The sequence below is a fragment of the Capra hircus genome, chromosome 3 (genome assembly GCF_001704415.2).
Source record: "Capra hircus breed San Clemente chromosome 3, ASM170441v1, whole genome shotgun sequence".
NCBI lineage: Eukaryota > Metazoa > Chordata > Mammalia > Artiodactyla > Bovidae > Capra > Capra hircus.
In genome coordinates, this window is record NC_030810.1 from 91464443 (window position 1) to 91478472 (window position 14030).

General features: G+C 42.5%; 1 pseudogene across 1 annotated transcript; it reads right to left on the reverse strand.

Annotated features, from left to right (window-relative positions):
• LOC102190570 lies at window positions 5353-6316 on the reverse strand (annotated as a pseudogene). Its single transcript, XR_001295459.2, has one exon. The product of XR_001295459.2 is annotated as an S-phase kinase-associated protein 1 pseudogene (transcript).

Consider the following 14030-nt stretch of genomic DNA (forward strand, 5'->3'; position numbering starts at 1 on the left):
CATTAAGCTGCTAGGAGAAGCCTTCCAAGGCCACCATCCTCAGCATGGCACTGGCTTCTATGCAGCGGCATGAGAACGGCCTCTCTCCATTCCTAGACCACTCTTTGCCAGTGAGGTGCTAAGCATCCTGGTTTGTGCCCAGAGTCTTCCATGAAAATAACTCCATCAGTTTCAAACCCTTATACTTGCAGAGGTCAACCCCAGGCCACAGGAGACAGATCCATAAAACCCCTGCTTTTTTCCTCATCTGACTACAAAGTCTAAGCCCCTGGCCCCATAGGAATAGGTGCAAAGAGCTACACGAGGGAATAATAACTTGCAATGAAGTTCTAGCTCAGCCAAAATTGCCCCTTAATACACATAATGAAAAATGATCCAGTTCAATAAACCCAAGAGCAGGATGCCTGCCTTCTCTGGTGTGGTTCTAAATCAAAGACTTGTGCTCTGCCAAGAACAGAGTCAGCGGTGCTGCAGCCTGGACGGTGGGGAGGAGAGAGCAGTGAGGAGGAAGTCAGAAAGCTTTCTTCTTATAAATACAAACATTTTGCTGCCCCTGGAGAGCACCACCTGTTTATTCTTTTCTTTCATTTTGCTCCGCTTGAAAGCACAGTTCATTGATTCGGGCTTTCCATTGAGTCAGCCTGCTATCAATAGACTCCAAGGAAGAGGAGTTAACATCTGGTTTGAGGCCCTCAGGGCAGCTGCTCCCTCTGAGGCTCCTCCAGCAGCAGGGAAGAGTCTATTCAGTTCACGTTTCCTCTCAAACCAGCACTAAGTGGAAAACGAGCACCAGTAAGCGAGGCTGCTGTTGGGACTCGGGGACTCAGGGCTTGGTCGTCAATGCAGCATAACCACATTCCATCAGATGGAAAGTTAATTTCAACAATGAAAATTAACTTTGCTGGGACGATTTAGGGAGCTAATTTTCCTGTCCTTGCATAATCTGGTCCTGCTGACCCTGGGAGCCGCCTGCCAGCCAGCTGCCGTCACCAAAGCCGGCGCGCGCTCCCTGGCACCTTGGCTGTGGTTCGTTTCCAACTGAGCTGCCGAGCTGCTGTACACGACTTGGTGAGCGATCTCTGGCTGCCATTCAGGGGAAGACAGATGGCCGAGAAATGATTTTCTGGAGTTTCCTGACTAGATTTCTCTCTATATATGAAGAAACGAACCACGGCTTTAAGATCCATCCGCAGTGGGGCAGGCAGCCCCCAGTCTCTGACTCAAATCCTGCTTGATGGGGAAAAATCTGACACTATAGGACTGAGCACTGAGTGGTCCATTTTCACGTTCTAGGACATGAGTAGGGAGTGGGGACAGACTTGGGTGTTCATGTATGTGTGTGTGCACAGTCACTCAGTTGCATTGGACTCTTTGTGACCCCTTGAACTGTAACCTGCCAGGCTCCTCTGTCCATGGAATTCTCCAGGCAAGAATACTGGAATGGGTTACCATTTTCTACTCCAAGGGATCTTCCCAACCCAGGGAGTGAACTCTCCTATCTTGAGTCTTCTGCACTGACAGGCAGATTCTTTACCACTGGAACCAACTAGAAGGCCATTCATAGCTGGTATTAAACCAATGAGGCAGCCAAAAAGAGAGAGGTCAGGTAAGACTGTGAAAATGGCCCTCTGGTGGGACAAGACTGCCCCATTGCAACCCAGGGAGATGACAAGATGGGCCCTGCCATCAACTGCCACCCCACCCAGCGCCAGGCTCCTTCCTCTGGACTTTAAGTAAGATGGCTCACTAAGCTCCTTGCATCTCTGACCTTGGCCATCTCATCAATGTGGAGACTGTTTTTTCTCTTCATTGACCAAGTGCTGTTCCTGAGGATCATCTCTGCTCCTATGGCTTCCTTGACTCTTCATGTCTTGACAGCACCACAACCAAGCTCTATCACTCTTCGCAGTCCCCAGTGCATTTACACAACTACCCACAGAACCCTGGCCTCAAACTCAGCACAAACTCCCCATTTTCACCTGTGCCACCCATGTGAATAGCACCACTACCCACCAGAGGCCAAGGCAGAAGCCAGGAGCTCACCCCAGGCCCCTCCCTCTTCCCTTTACCTACCATATCCCACAATCACAGGTCCAGTTGTTTACCTATGAAATACCTCTGGGCACCACCCACCGTTCCCTGTCCCCTAGCCACTGCCCTGGTCCAGACCATCTCATTGCCACAGCTGCCTCCTAATGGCTCACTCTCTCCCATCCATTCTGCACAGCAATGAGATTAGTCTCAGCCATCTGATCCTGTCATTTTCAAGCTTGAAACTCTACTGTTTCCTGAATCATCCTGAACTTACCTTGGATTTCCCTTCAAGATCTGACTCCTGCTAAATCCTCAGGGTCACCCTGTCCCCATCCTGGTACACCACACTCCAGCTACACTTGACAACTTCAGTTTCCAGGGTGTGTGTCTCATTTCTTACTCCAAACTTTTGGAGGCTGTTCCCTCTTTCTGGAATCCTCCTACCCACAGATACTGATTTCCTATTCATCTACCCTCATTTTGGCTGACTGACTCCCACTGGTCCTCTGACTTCCACTGAGATGCCGCTTCCTCTAAGAAGACCTTGGACCCCTTTCTGATTGTTGGGGCAAGACTTTAAGATGACGTGACCACTGGTTCACAGGCTGGACCCCAGCAGCTGGAGGCCCCGCAGCCCCTCTCCTGTCCTTAGAATGTGTATTGTGCCTGCCTTCCCTGCTCTCAGCATGCATGAGGATTTAGTTGCCTCAGTCGTGCCCCAAACTCTGTGACCCCATGCGCTGTAGCCCACCAGGCTCCTCTGTCCATGGGATTTTTCAGGCAAGAATACTGAAGTGGGTTGCCACGCCCTCTCTAGGGCATCTTATCTATCCAGGGAACAAACCCTTATCTCTTACGTCTCCTGCTTCGGCAGGCAGGTTCTTTACCGCTAGTGCCCTCTGAGAAGCCCTCCCTGCTCCCAGAAGCAGCCCCAAATCAGCAAGTAGATGGTGGAGTTTGATTCAAACCGGTTCTGTTTGCCTCAAAGCCCGTGGCCTTTCCTTTGAACTCTGATGGCACAAGCATTATCATGTGGATAATTTAAAGCAAGGTGGATGACCTCTAGAGCTAATACAGTAGCTTGGGAATCACTGCAGTGAACTCTTGAGGGTGCTTTGAATCTGACATTTGGAAATCAACTTTTAGTATTCATCTTCCTTCCACTTACTATTCTGGCCTAGAACATGGGTTTCCTGCTGCTCTTTATTTGCAAATTGACTGACAGACGTCTTCAAGTTACCTTTCTTTCCCCCTCAGAGCAACGAATCAGCAATAGTGCAGTTCGCTTCATAGTACAGCCCTATTTGGGGCGGAGGGTTGGAGGGCGCTTCCCGGGTAACTCAGTTGGTAAAGAGTCTGCCTGCAATGCAGAAGACCCTGGTTCAATTCCTGGGTTGGAAAGTTCCCCTGGAGAAGGGATAGGCTACCCACTCCAGCATTCCTGGGCTTTCCTGGTGGCTCAGATGGTAAAGAATCTACCTGCTATGCTGGAGATGTGGGTTCAATCCCTGGGTTGGGAAGATGCCCTGGAGGAGGGCATGGAAACCCACTCCAGTATTCTTGCCTGGAGAATCCCATGGACAGAGGAGCCTGGTGGGCTACAGACCATGGGGTCCCAAAGAGTCAGACATGACTGAGCGGCTGAGCAGAGCACAGCACGGTCCTACGCAGAATGCCCTGGGAGATGGGAAGATGCTGAGCCGTTACTGTACTCTCTTGTTAAAGAAATTTGCTGTATTTCTGTCTCAGGGCTGTGTGACTTGTAGTTGATGCAATGTAGCCAACTAGTGTCACAAAATTCAATCAGAGTGGAAACTTTCAGCAGAGACCCAGGAAGAGCCTCCTGCTCAGCTGCAATCACTGTAAACACAACTCAAAATATTTGCTTTTACATAAGCTATGGATGGATTACATTATTACCTCTGCTTTAGTCAAATGGAGAATGACATGCAGCTGGGGAATACAGAGACTGAGAAAAAGCCCTGGACGCCCTCAGCAGTAGGCTGGATTAGTCATTTCCTGAAGGATCACTGGCCCCCACAGGGCACGGATGGACAGCACCAGGGGTCCCCACCATTCCCTGTGCCTCTCAGTCAGGCCTTCCCTCACCCAGGCCTGGGCTGTGGTCCCAAGAGGTTCCCACCAGGATTCCCTCTGAAAAGGGACACTTTCTCTTTTAAAAAAATTTATCTATTTTTAACTGAAGGATAATTGCTCTACAATGTTGCATTGGTTTCTGCCAAACATCAAAATGAATCAGCCATAGGTCTACCTATGTCCCCTCCCTCTTGAACCTCCCTCCCACCTCCCTCCCCATCCCACCCTTCTAGGTTGTCACAGAGCCAAAAAGGGACACTTCTATTTGTCTTCTGAATCCTCAACTGCTTAAATGAAAGTTTATTAAAAACATCCCCTTTGGATCGGATTCAAAATAATATAACCAAATTGGGGAGTTGTAGATGAAACAGGGTCTTCCCTGGTGGCTCAGCGGTAACGAATCTGCCTGCAACGCAGGAGACCAGGTTTGATCTCTGGGTTGGGAAGATCCTCTGGAGAAGGAAATGGCAACCCACTCCAGTATTCTTGCCTGGAGAATCCCATGGACAGAGGAGCCTGACCAGCTACAGTCCATGGGGTCGCAAAGAGTCAGAGACGACTCGGTGACTGAAGAGCAATGACAACAATGAAATAGATTGGTCATAAATTGATCATTATTGAATCTGAGTGATGGCTGTCTGGGGGGAATCATTGTGATATACTCTCTCCTTTTGTATATTTCTAAGTTTTCCATAGTAAAGGTTTTTTTTATAAATGTTGCATTTGAGTATAATCTGGTGTAATTTTTCTGAGGAATAATTTGGTATTATATATTCAAAATCCTTTAAAATGTGTAAATCCTGTGACTCAAAAATTCTACTTCTAGGAATTTACCCTTAGGAAATAATCATGAATGTGTGAAAAGATTTGTCTACTGGAATGTTCTCCACAGTCTTATTTATAATATGGGGGGAGAGGAAGCAACCTAAATGTTCAGCAATGAAGACGGGTTCAATAAATTGTGGCACATATTATGACAGATTATTATACGGTCATTAAAATAATATTGGGTCTGGTGATGGTGAGGAGAAAGGGTTATTTTATACAATGTTGGTAGAAACAAACTGAGTAACTTTGGAAGGCAAATTTTTACTATCTGTTGTTATTTAAAGTGTGCATATATTTGATCCAGTGATTACATTTTTAAGAATTCTTTCTTATTAATAGACCAAAAAAGATGTATATACTAGGACAATTGCAGAATTCTTTTTTTTTTTTCTATTTCAGAAGGTTTTTTGCAAGTTGCTTTATTTACAACACCAACTTTAAAAGTCACTGAACTAAAATTAACTGGACAATAAACTAGGCAGAAATTGCTTTACAAAAAGGGAAAGCCCAAAATGCCACTTTCTATAGGGAACCCACAGTTCAATTTTATTCAGAGCAAAGAAAAGAAACTTTCAATCATACTAGAAGAAACTGGGCCTTAAGTTTGGGAACTGTACTGAAACTACACATGCAATGAGGACAACATTCTGCTAATACAATTGACTTGCTGCTGCATTTGTTGACTGTTTTTCTAATATTAACAATTATAAACAAAGCAGTGCAACTAGTATTTGGAATAATCCTTACAGTGTTACAGCGTTAGACATGAAATTTCACTTCTCCTCACACCACTGGTTCTCTTTGCGTACCTGGGCTTCCTCTTCTTCAGTAAAATCATTTTTGATATTGAATGTCTTTCGAATCTCCTCAGGAGTTTTGCCCTTGATCATATTAGCAACAGTCTTGCAGGTAACGTCAAGCAAACCTTTGATGTCTAAGTAGTTTGCTACCAATATAAGCTCAAAGAGTGTCCCTTGGTCAACTTTCAGGAATTCTTGATCCCAAACAGGTATATCATCTGTTCGTTTTTCTTTGTTCTCATCATCCTCAGGAGGAGGAGGATCATCCTTGTGGTGGGTGCACCACTGAATGACCTTTTTTAATATTGCTGCATTAACATTTAGCAAGGGGACTGGATCATCATCTCCTTCATCATCCATTCCCAAATCTTCCAACATAGTCTTGATGGTCACAGACTGTTTTGCAATTTCAACATCAACTTCAAATATCTCTCCATCAGAACTCTGCAACTTAATTGAAGGCATGGTGTTAGGTCTCAAGGAGATGGCGGGCCGCAGGCTGAAGTGAGCAGGGCGACGTCGTCAATCAGCAAAACTGAAAAGCGGAGAACAAGGCCACTACCTGCAGAATTCTTTATAAGAGAAATAATATGTGTTCAACTAAGAAAGACTTTGAATAAATAACAGTACCTCATACAATGGAATACTTTGCAGACATTATTAGTGTGTAATACTAAATTTAGTTCAGTTCAGTCACACAGTCGTGTCCGACTCTTTGCTACCCTGTGGAACGCAGCATGCCAGGTCTCCCTGTCCTTCACCAACTCCAGGAGCTTGTTTCAAACTCATGCCTATTGAGTTGGTGATGCCATCCAACCATCTCATCCTCTGTCCTCCCCTTCTCCTCCTGCCTTCAATCTTTCCCAGCATCAGGGTCTTTCCCAAGAAGTCAGTTCTTCACATCAGGTGGCCAAAGTTAGGAGTTTCAGCTTCAGTATCAGTCCTTCCAATGAGTATTCAGGACTGGTTTCCTTTAGGATTGACCGGTTTGATCTCCTTGCAGTCCAAGGGACTCTCAAGAATCTTCTCCAACATCACAGTTCAAAAGCATCAATTCTTCAGTGCTCAGCTTTCTTTATAGTCTCACTTCCATCCATACATGACTATTGGAAAAACCATAGCCTTGACTAGACAGACCTTTGTTGGCAAAGTAATGTCTCTGCTTTTTTTTTTTTTAATTTTTACTTTATTTTACTTTGCAGTACTGTATTGGTTTTGCCATACATTGACATGCAATGATGACCCTGTTTGTCTCTGCTTTTTAATATGCTGTCTAGGTTGGTCATAACTTTTCTTCCAAGGAGCAAGCGTCTTTCAATTTCATGGCCACAGTAACCATCTGCAGTGATTTTGGAGCCCAAGAAAATAAAGTCTATCACTGTTTCCACTGTTTCCCCATCTATATGCCATGAAGTGATGGGACCGGATGCCATGATCTTAGTTTTTTGAATGTTGAGTTTTAAGCCAACTTTTTCACTCCTTCAACTTTTTCACTCTTTCACTTTCATCAAGAGGCTCTTTAGTTCTTCTTTGCTTTCTGCCATAAGGGTGGTGTCATCTGCATATCTGAGGTTATTGATATTTCTCCCGGCAATCTTGATTCCAGCTGGTGCTTCATCCAGCCCAGCATTTCTCATGAAGTACTCTGCATATAAGTTAAATAAGCAGGGCGACAATATACAGGCTTGACGTACTCCTTTCCCAATTTGGAACCAATCTGTTGTTCCATGTCTGGTTCTAACTGTTGCTTCTTGACCTGCATACAGATTTCTCAGGAGGCAGGTCAGGTGGTCTGATATTCCCATCTCCTTCAGAATTTTCCACAGTTTATTGTGATCCCCACGGTCAAAGGCTTTGCCATAGTCAATAAAGCAACAGTAGATGCTTTTCTGGAACTCTTGCTTTTTTGATAATCCAGCGGATGTTGGCCATTTAATCTCTGGTTCCTCTGCCTTTTCTAAAACCAGCTTGAACATCTGGAAGTTCATGGTTCACATACTGTTGAAGCCTGGCTTGGAGAATTAAATTAGAGCTAACATTTTTGAAAGCTTACTATAAGCCAGGCATGGTTCTAAGCATTTTATACATGTTAATTTATTCCATGTACTGATATGAAAACATCACATATCTGTAAGTTATTGCCACATAACTTGCTCCAAAACTCAGTGGCTTAAAGCAATAAGTATTCATTGTTGGTTAACCTTTGGTTGACTCTGTAGTCAGATATGGGTTGGGTAGCCAGCTTTGCTGATCTTGGATGAGCTCTCACATGTTTGGAGGTCAGCCAGTGTAGACTGGTTTAGAATTGACTTGGCTGGGACAATTAAACTCCATGTGGAGGTTTATCTTCCAATAGGTTAGCCCACATTTGTTCACATGGTAGAATTCATGTGTGTGTGTGTGTGTGTGTGTGTGTGTGTGTGTATATATAATTTTCCAATACTGGAAATATGTATGTATTTGCATTCTTTTCCATTATAGGTTATTACAAGATATTGAATATATAGTTCCCTGTGCTATACTGTAGGTCCTTGTTGTTTATCTATTTTATGCATAATGGTGTATTTCTGTTCATCCTAAATTCCTAGTTTATCCCCCTGCCCCCCGCCCCACCTCCTTTCCCCTATGGCAATCATGTTTCTTTTCTATGTCTGAGTCTATTTCTGTTTTGTAAATAAGTTCGCTTGTATCTCTTTTTTTAGATTCCACATGTAAGTGATATTATAAGTGATGTTACATGATATTTGTCTTTCTCTGACTTGCTTCATTTAGTATGATAATCTCTAGGTCAATCCATTTTGCTGCAGATGGCGTTATTTCATTCTTTCCACGGCTGAGTAATGTTCCGTTGTATATTTGTACCACGTCTTCTTTATCCATTCATCTGTTGATGGACACTTAGTTTGTTTCCATGTCTTGGCCATTGAAAATGGTACTGCTATGAACATTGGGGTACATGTATTTTTTTCAAGTTAGAGTTTTAATCTTTTCCAGATACATGCCCAGGAGTGAGATTGCTAGATCATATGGTAACTATTTTTATTTTAAAGAACCTCCATACTGTTCTCCATAGTGGCTGCACCAATTTAAATTCTCACCAACAGAACAGTAGGGTTTCCTTTTCTCTGTTTCATCTCCAGTATTTATTATTTGTAGACTTTTTGATGATGGCCATTCTAACTGGTACGAGGTGATAGATATCTCATTGTAGTTTTGATTTGCATTTCTCTCGTAATTACTGATATTGAGTATCTTTTCTTTTTCATGTGCCTGTTAGCCATATTTCTGTCCTCTTTGGGAAAATGTCTACCTATGTCTTCTGCCCATTTTTTGCCTGGATTGTTTATCTTTTTACATTGAGCTGTATGAGCTGCTTGTATATCATAGAAATTAAGCCCTTGTTGATTGCATTGTTAGTAAATATTTTCTTCCACTCCATAGGTTCTGTTTTCATTTTGTTGATAGTTTCCTTTGCTTTGTAAAAGCTTGTAAATTTGATTAGGTCCCATTTGTTTATTTTTGCCTTTATTTCTTTTTCATTGGAGACTGATACAAGAAAACATTGCTACAATTTATGTTAGGGAATGTTTTGCCTGTGTTCTTTTATAGGAGTCTTATGGTGTCACGTTATATCTTTAGGCCATTTTGGGTTTATTTTTGTGTAAGTTGTGAGGGAATATTCTAACTTCATTGATTTACATTATTCTCCCTCTCAATGGGAATAACTTCAAAGATATGTTGCAAGAAATATGAGGAGGGAATAGTTGCGACCAACTTTGTAATCAGTCTACCCCATATGTAAGCTGCACAGAGTGTGTTGTGTGTTCCTGTTTGTCCAAAACAAGATAAAACATGAAACACATTATCTCACACACACATGCACACAAACACCCATGTGTGTAAGTGGAAGGTTTCTGTCAGGCCCACAGAATTACTATTTACTATGTTTACCTTGATGAAAAGAACTGGGGTAGGTACAGGATGAGAGAAGTTTTCGTTTACTGAAAACTCATTGTGTTTGGATTGTTTTACCTTATGAATAAATTAATTTCATAATTAAATAGGCTAGTTAGCAAAATTAAAAGGTCTCAAAAGGAAATAAAAAGGTATATAACAATGAAAATTAAAATATAACATATCAAAATTTGTAGGATGCATCAAAAGCAGTGTTAAGAAGGCAGTTTATACCACTGAATGATTACATTAGAAAAGAAACAGTCTCAAATCAAAATTTAAAAACAAAACATGGTAAGAACATCAAATTATATAAGACCATTTAAATATGAAAATGTTCTAAAATATTTAAAAATAAAATACGCAGATTATAAGCTGTATAAATTGTTGTTGTTGTTGTTTTGCTGTTCAGTCGCTAAATCATGTTGGATTCTTTATGATCCCATGGTCGGCGGCACACTAGGCTCCCCTGTACTTCGCTATAGCCCAGAGTTTGCTCAAATTCATGTCCATTGAGTCATATAAATCTATTGTATAAATATGAACATAAAAACATTTTTAGATGATGCCAAAATATTAATATTAAACCATGAAGTCACAGGTGATTTTTAAATTTTCTTCTTTGCAATTATTTACATTTTCTATTTTTTCCTATAATTCACATTTTTTTTTTTTCAATCAGAAATGAAGGTCATATAAACACAGGAAGCTAAATCCCAAGGATCTCAGGAACAATTTCAGTCCTCACATTCTAGGCTTCAGAATACCAAGGCATGGATTGTAATTTCTACCATAGTTTGACTGGCTATGGGACATGAGACTCCAAATTCAGATCCAACTTTTAGTCATTCTCTCCTGCCCTTCTCTCAACAGTAAAGCAGAATGGAATTATTAGGCCCATTTAATAGATAAGGAAACAGAGACCCTACTTAGGGCTAAACTCAGATTGTCTCACTCTGCAGACCATTCATGGAACTTACATTCTAACAAGAGAGATGGACATTAAGCAACACAGTGATTAGATTCATTATAATTGTACTAAATGCTTAAAGGGAGAAGTATAGGCTCCAAGAATGCACGTGACAGGAAGGACTGGCTTGGCCTGGTGGATCCAGGCAGACTTCTCTGGGGCAGTGATTCAGTTCAGTTCAGTCGCTCAGTCATGTCTGACTCTTTGCGACCCCACAGACTGCAGCACACCAGGTTTCCTTGTCCATCACCAACTCCTGGAGCTTACTCAAATTCATGTCCATCAAGTCAGTGATGCCATCCAACCATCTCATCCTCTGTTGTCCCCTTCTCCTCCCACCTTCAATCTTTCCCAACATCAGGGTCTTTTCAAATGAGTCAGTTCTTCGCATCAGGTGGCCAAAGTATTGGAGTTTCAGTTTCAGCATCAGTCCTCCCAATAAATATTCAGGACTAATATCCTTTAGGATTGACTGGTTTGATCTCCATGTAGTCCACGGGACTCTCAAGAGTCTTCTCCAACACCTCAGTTCAAAAGCATCAGTTTTTCGGTGCTCAGCTTTCTTTATGGTCCAACTCTCACATCCATACATGACTACTGGAAAAGCTGTAGCTTTGACTAGATGGACCTTTGTTGAAGTTGAAATCAAGCCACGTTACCACCTGTGCTAAACCCAGATCATGCACCTCAGGCAGTTTTGAATGAACACATCTTCAGATACTGTGTTGCGATGCAAAAGGAGCAATTCAAGTTTTGGTCTTGGTTTTGCCACTTTGGCCACCTGATGTGAAGAGCTGACTCATTGGAAAAGACCCTGACGCTAGGAAAGACTGAAGGCAACAGGAGAAGAGAGTGGCTGAGGATGAGATGGTTACATAGAGTCAAATTCTGGGAGATAGTGGAGGACAGAGGAGCCTGATGTGCTACCATCCTTGGGGTTGCAAAGAGTCAGACACGATTTAGTGACTAAACAACAGCAACAAGTTCTATGACTGTGGACAAGGCATTTGTATCTCTGAGACCCTGTTTTTTCATCAGTAAAAATGAAGCTAGGTTAGCCAATAATTTACAAACTCTTTAATTTTATTTATTTATATATTTTTAGCACAGAATCTGAAACATATCAGAGTTATTATTAAACATATTGGCCCTGCCCCTCCCCTAACCCCTTCTTAATCACTGTGGCAAGTCCCTAATGCCCTTTCAGGAACCCCTAGGATCTACAAACCCCAAATCTCTTCCAGATGTAAAGTGGTATGGTATCAACTTGGAGCATCAAGATCTCACACTCATTTTCCACCACATATCTCTATGGAGAGCAGAGGAATTGAGGCAGGACAAAACCATTGACTTGGCATTCAGTGCTCACTCCAACTGCATTCTAAAGTGCTTTCCTGAACTGAAGATGCTTAAAAAGCTAAAAAGTACATTTTTCAGATTCTTTGCCACCAGTGTTCTCCATGTGACCTAGGTCCACCAAGCCAAGATTCTACATGAGACTTGGAAGGAAAGGTGAGGGGCTGGGTCAGTGGCCATGAAAGGCTGGACAGTCCAGCAAAGGATGGTAGCAGAGAGATTGGCTTTTCTGGAGTGGCTGGGAAAACAGTTCTAGCCCTAGCGTCATAGTCTCTGGGTGGCCAACAATGGCAGCTGTGGCTTTCCTCTAGAACAGTCTGGAGTTCTGCTTGGTCATTTCCCCTGGCTATGTGATCCATGAATTTGTAGCAATCAAGCATGATTTGAGACAATCCTGGAAATTTTACAAGCTAAACAATACACTGCAACAAATCCCTTTCTGTTTAAATCAGTGAGGATGGATTCTGTTCCCTGAATACAATAGCCAGGAAACACCAACACAGACTCTTAGATAGCCCTTATCAACATGCCTGACGCTTATTTTCTTGGCCGATTCCCTACCTCCTGCCTTTGTATATACCTCCTTTAATCCTTCCAAACCAGACTCATAGAGTCTCACTACACCTACCATGCTAGTTACACATTTGGAGGAACTGATAGTCCTGATCTTGAATTCCAACTCTGCCACTTTGGACAGTACAAACTTGGGCAAATCCCTTAATCCTTCTGTTACAGATTCCTCATTGCAATGAGGATGACAGTGCTGCCAACCACAGATGGTTATAGTGAGAATCAGTTGAGATAATATAAGAGAAGCTCATGCCACAGTGCCTGGCACATGGGAAAGGCATGATGCTTAGTCACTGTCATTGATGTGATCACGGCCTTTGGCTTCAGCACTCCTCTCATGGCTGACCAGCTCAGTTGTAGCCGGAGCCATCTGCCTGTAAGTTTACACACAAATGTGCCTGTAAGTGACACAAATCAGCAATAGGGTGCTCTTGATTCCAAGTGTCCAGCCTGAAGGATGGCCCTCACCTCTAGAACAGTTTCAGAGTTCGTGGTTACAAGTAACAGAGACTGACTTTAGATCTTCAATAGAATAGAACATTAATTGGAAAGATATACAGGGCTTTCAATGATCCAGCCAATGTTGGCAATTTGATCTCTGGTTCCTCTGCCTTTTCTAAAACCAGCTTGAACATCTGGAAGTTCACAGTTCAAGTATTGCTGAAGCCTGGCTTGGAGAATTTTGAGCATTACTTTACTAGAATGTGAGATGAGTGCAATTGTGCGGTAGTTTGAGCATTCTTTGGCATTGCCTTTCTTTGAGATTGGAATGAAAACTGACCTTTTCTAGTCCTGTGGCCACTGCTGAGTTTTCCAAATTTGCTGGCATATTGAGTGCAGCACTTTCACAGCATCATCTTTTAGGATTTGAAATAGCTCAACTGGAATTCCATCACTTCCTCTAGCCTTGTTTGTAGTGATAATTCCTAAGGCCCACTTGACTTCACATTCCAGGATGTCTGGCTCTAGATGAGTGATCACACCATCGTGATTATCTGGATCATGACGGTCTTTTTTGTATAGTTCTTCTGTGTATTCTTGCCACCTCTTCTTAATATCTTCTGCTTCTGTTAGGCCCAGACCATTTCTGTCCTTTATTGAGCCATTTTGCATGAAATGTTCCCTTGGTATCTCTAATTTTCTTGAAGAGATCTCTAGTCTTTCCTAATGTATTGTTTTCCTCTATTTCTTTGCATTGATCGCTGAGGAAGGCTTTCTTATCTCTCCTTGCAATTCTTTGGAACTCCGCATTCAAATGGGTATATCTTTCCTTTTCTCCTTTGCTTTTCACCTCTCTTCTTTTCACAGCTATTTGTAAGGCCTCCCCAGACAGCCATTTTGCTTTTTTGCATTTCTTTTTCTTGGGGATGATCTTGATCCCTGTCTCCTGTACAATGTCACGAACCTCATTCCATAGTTCA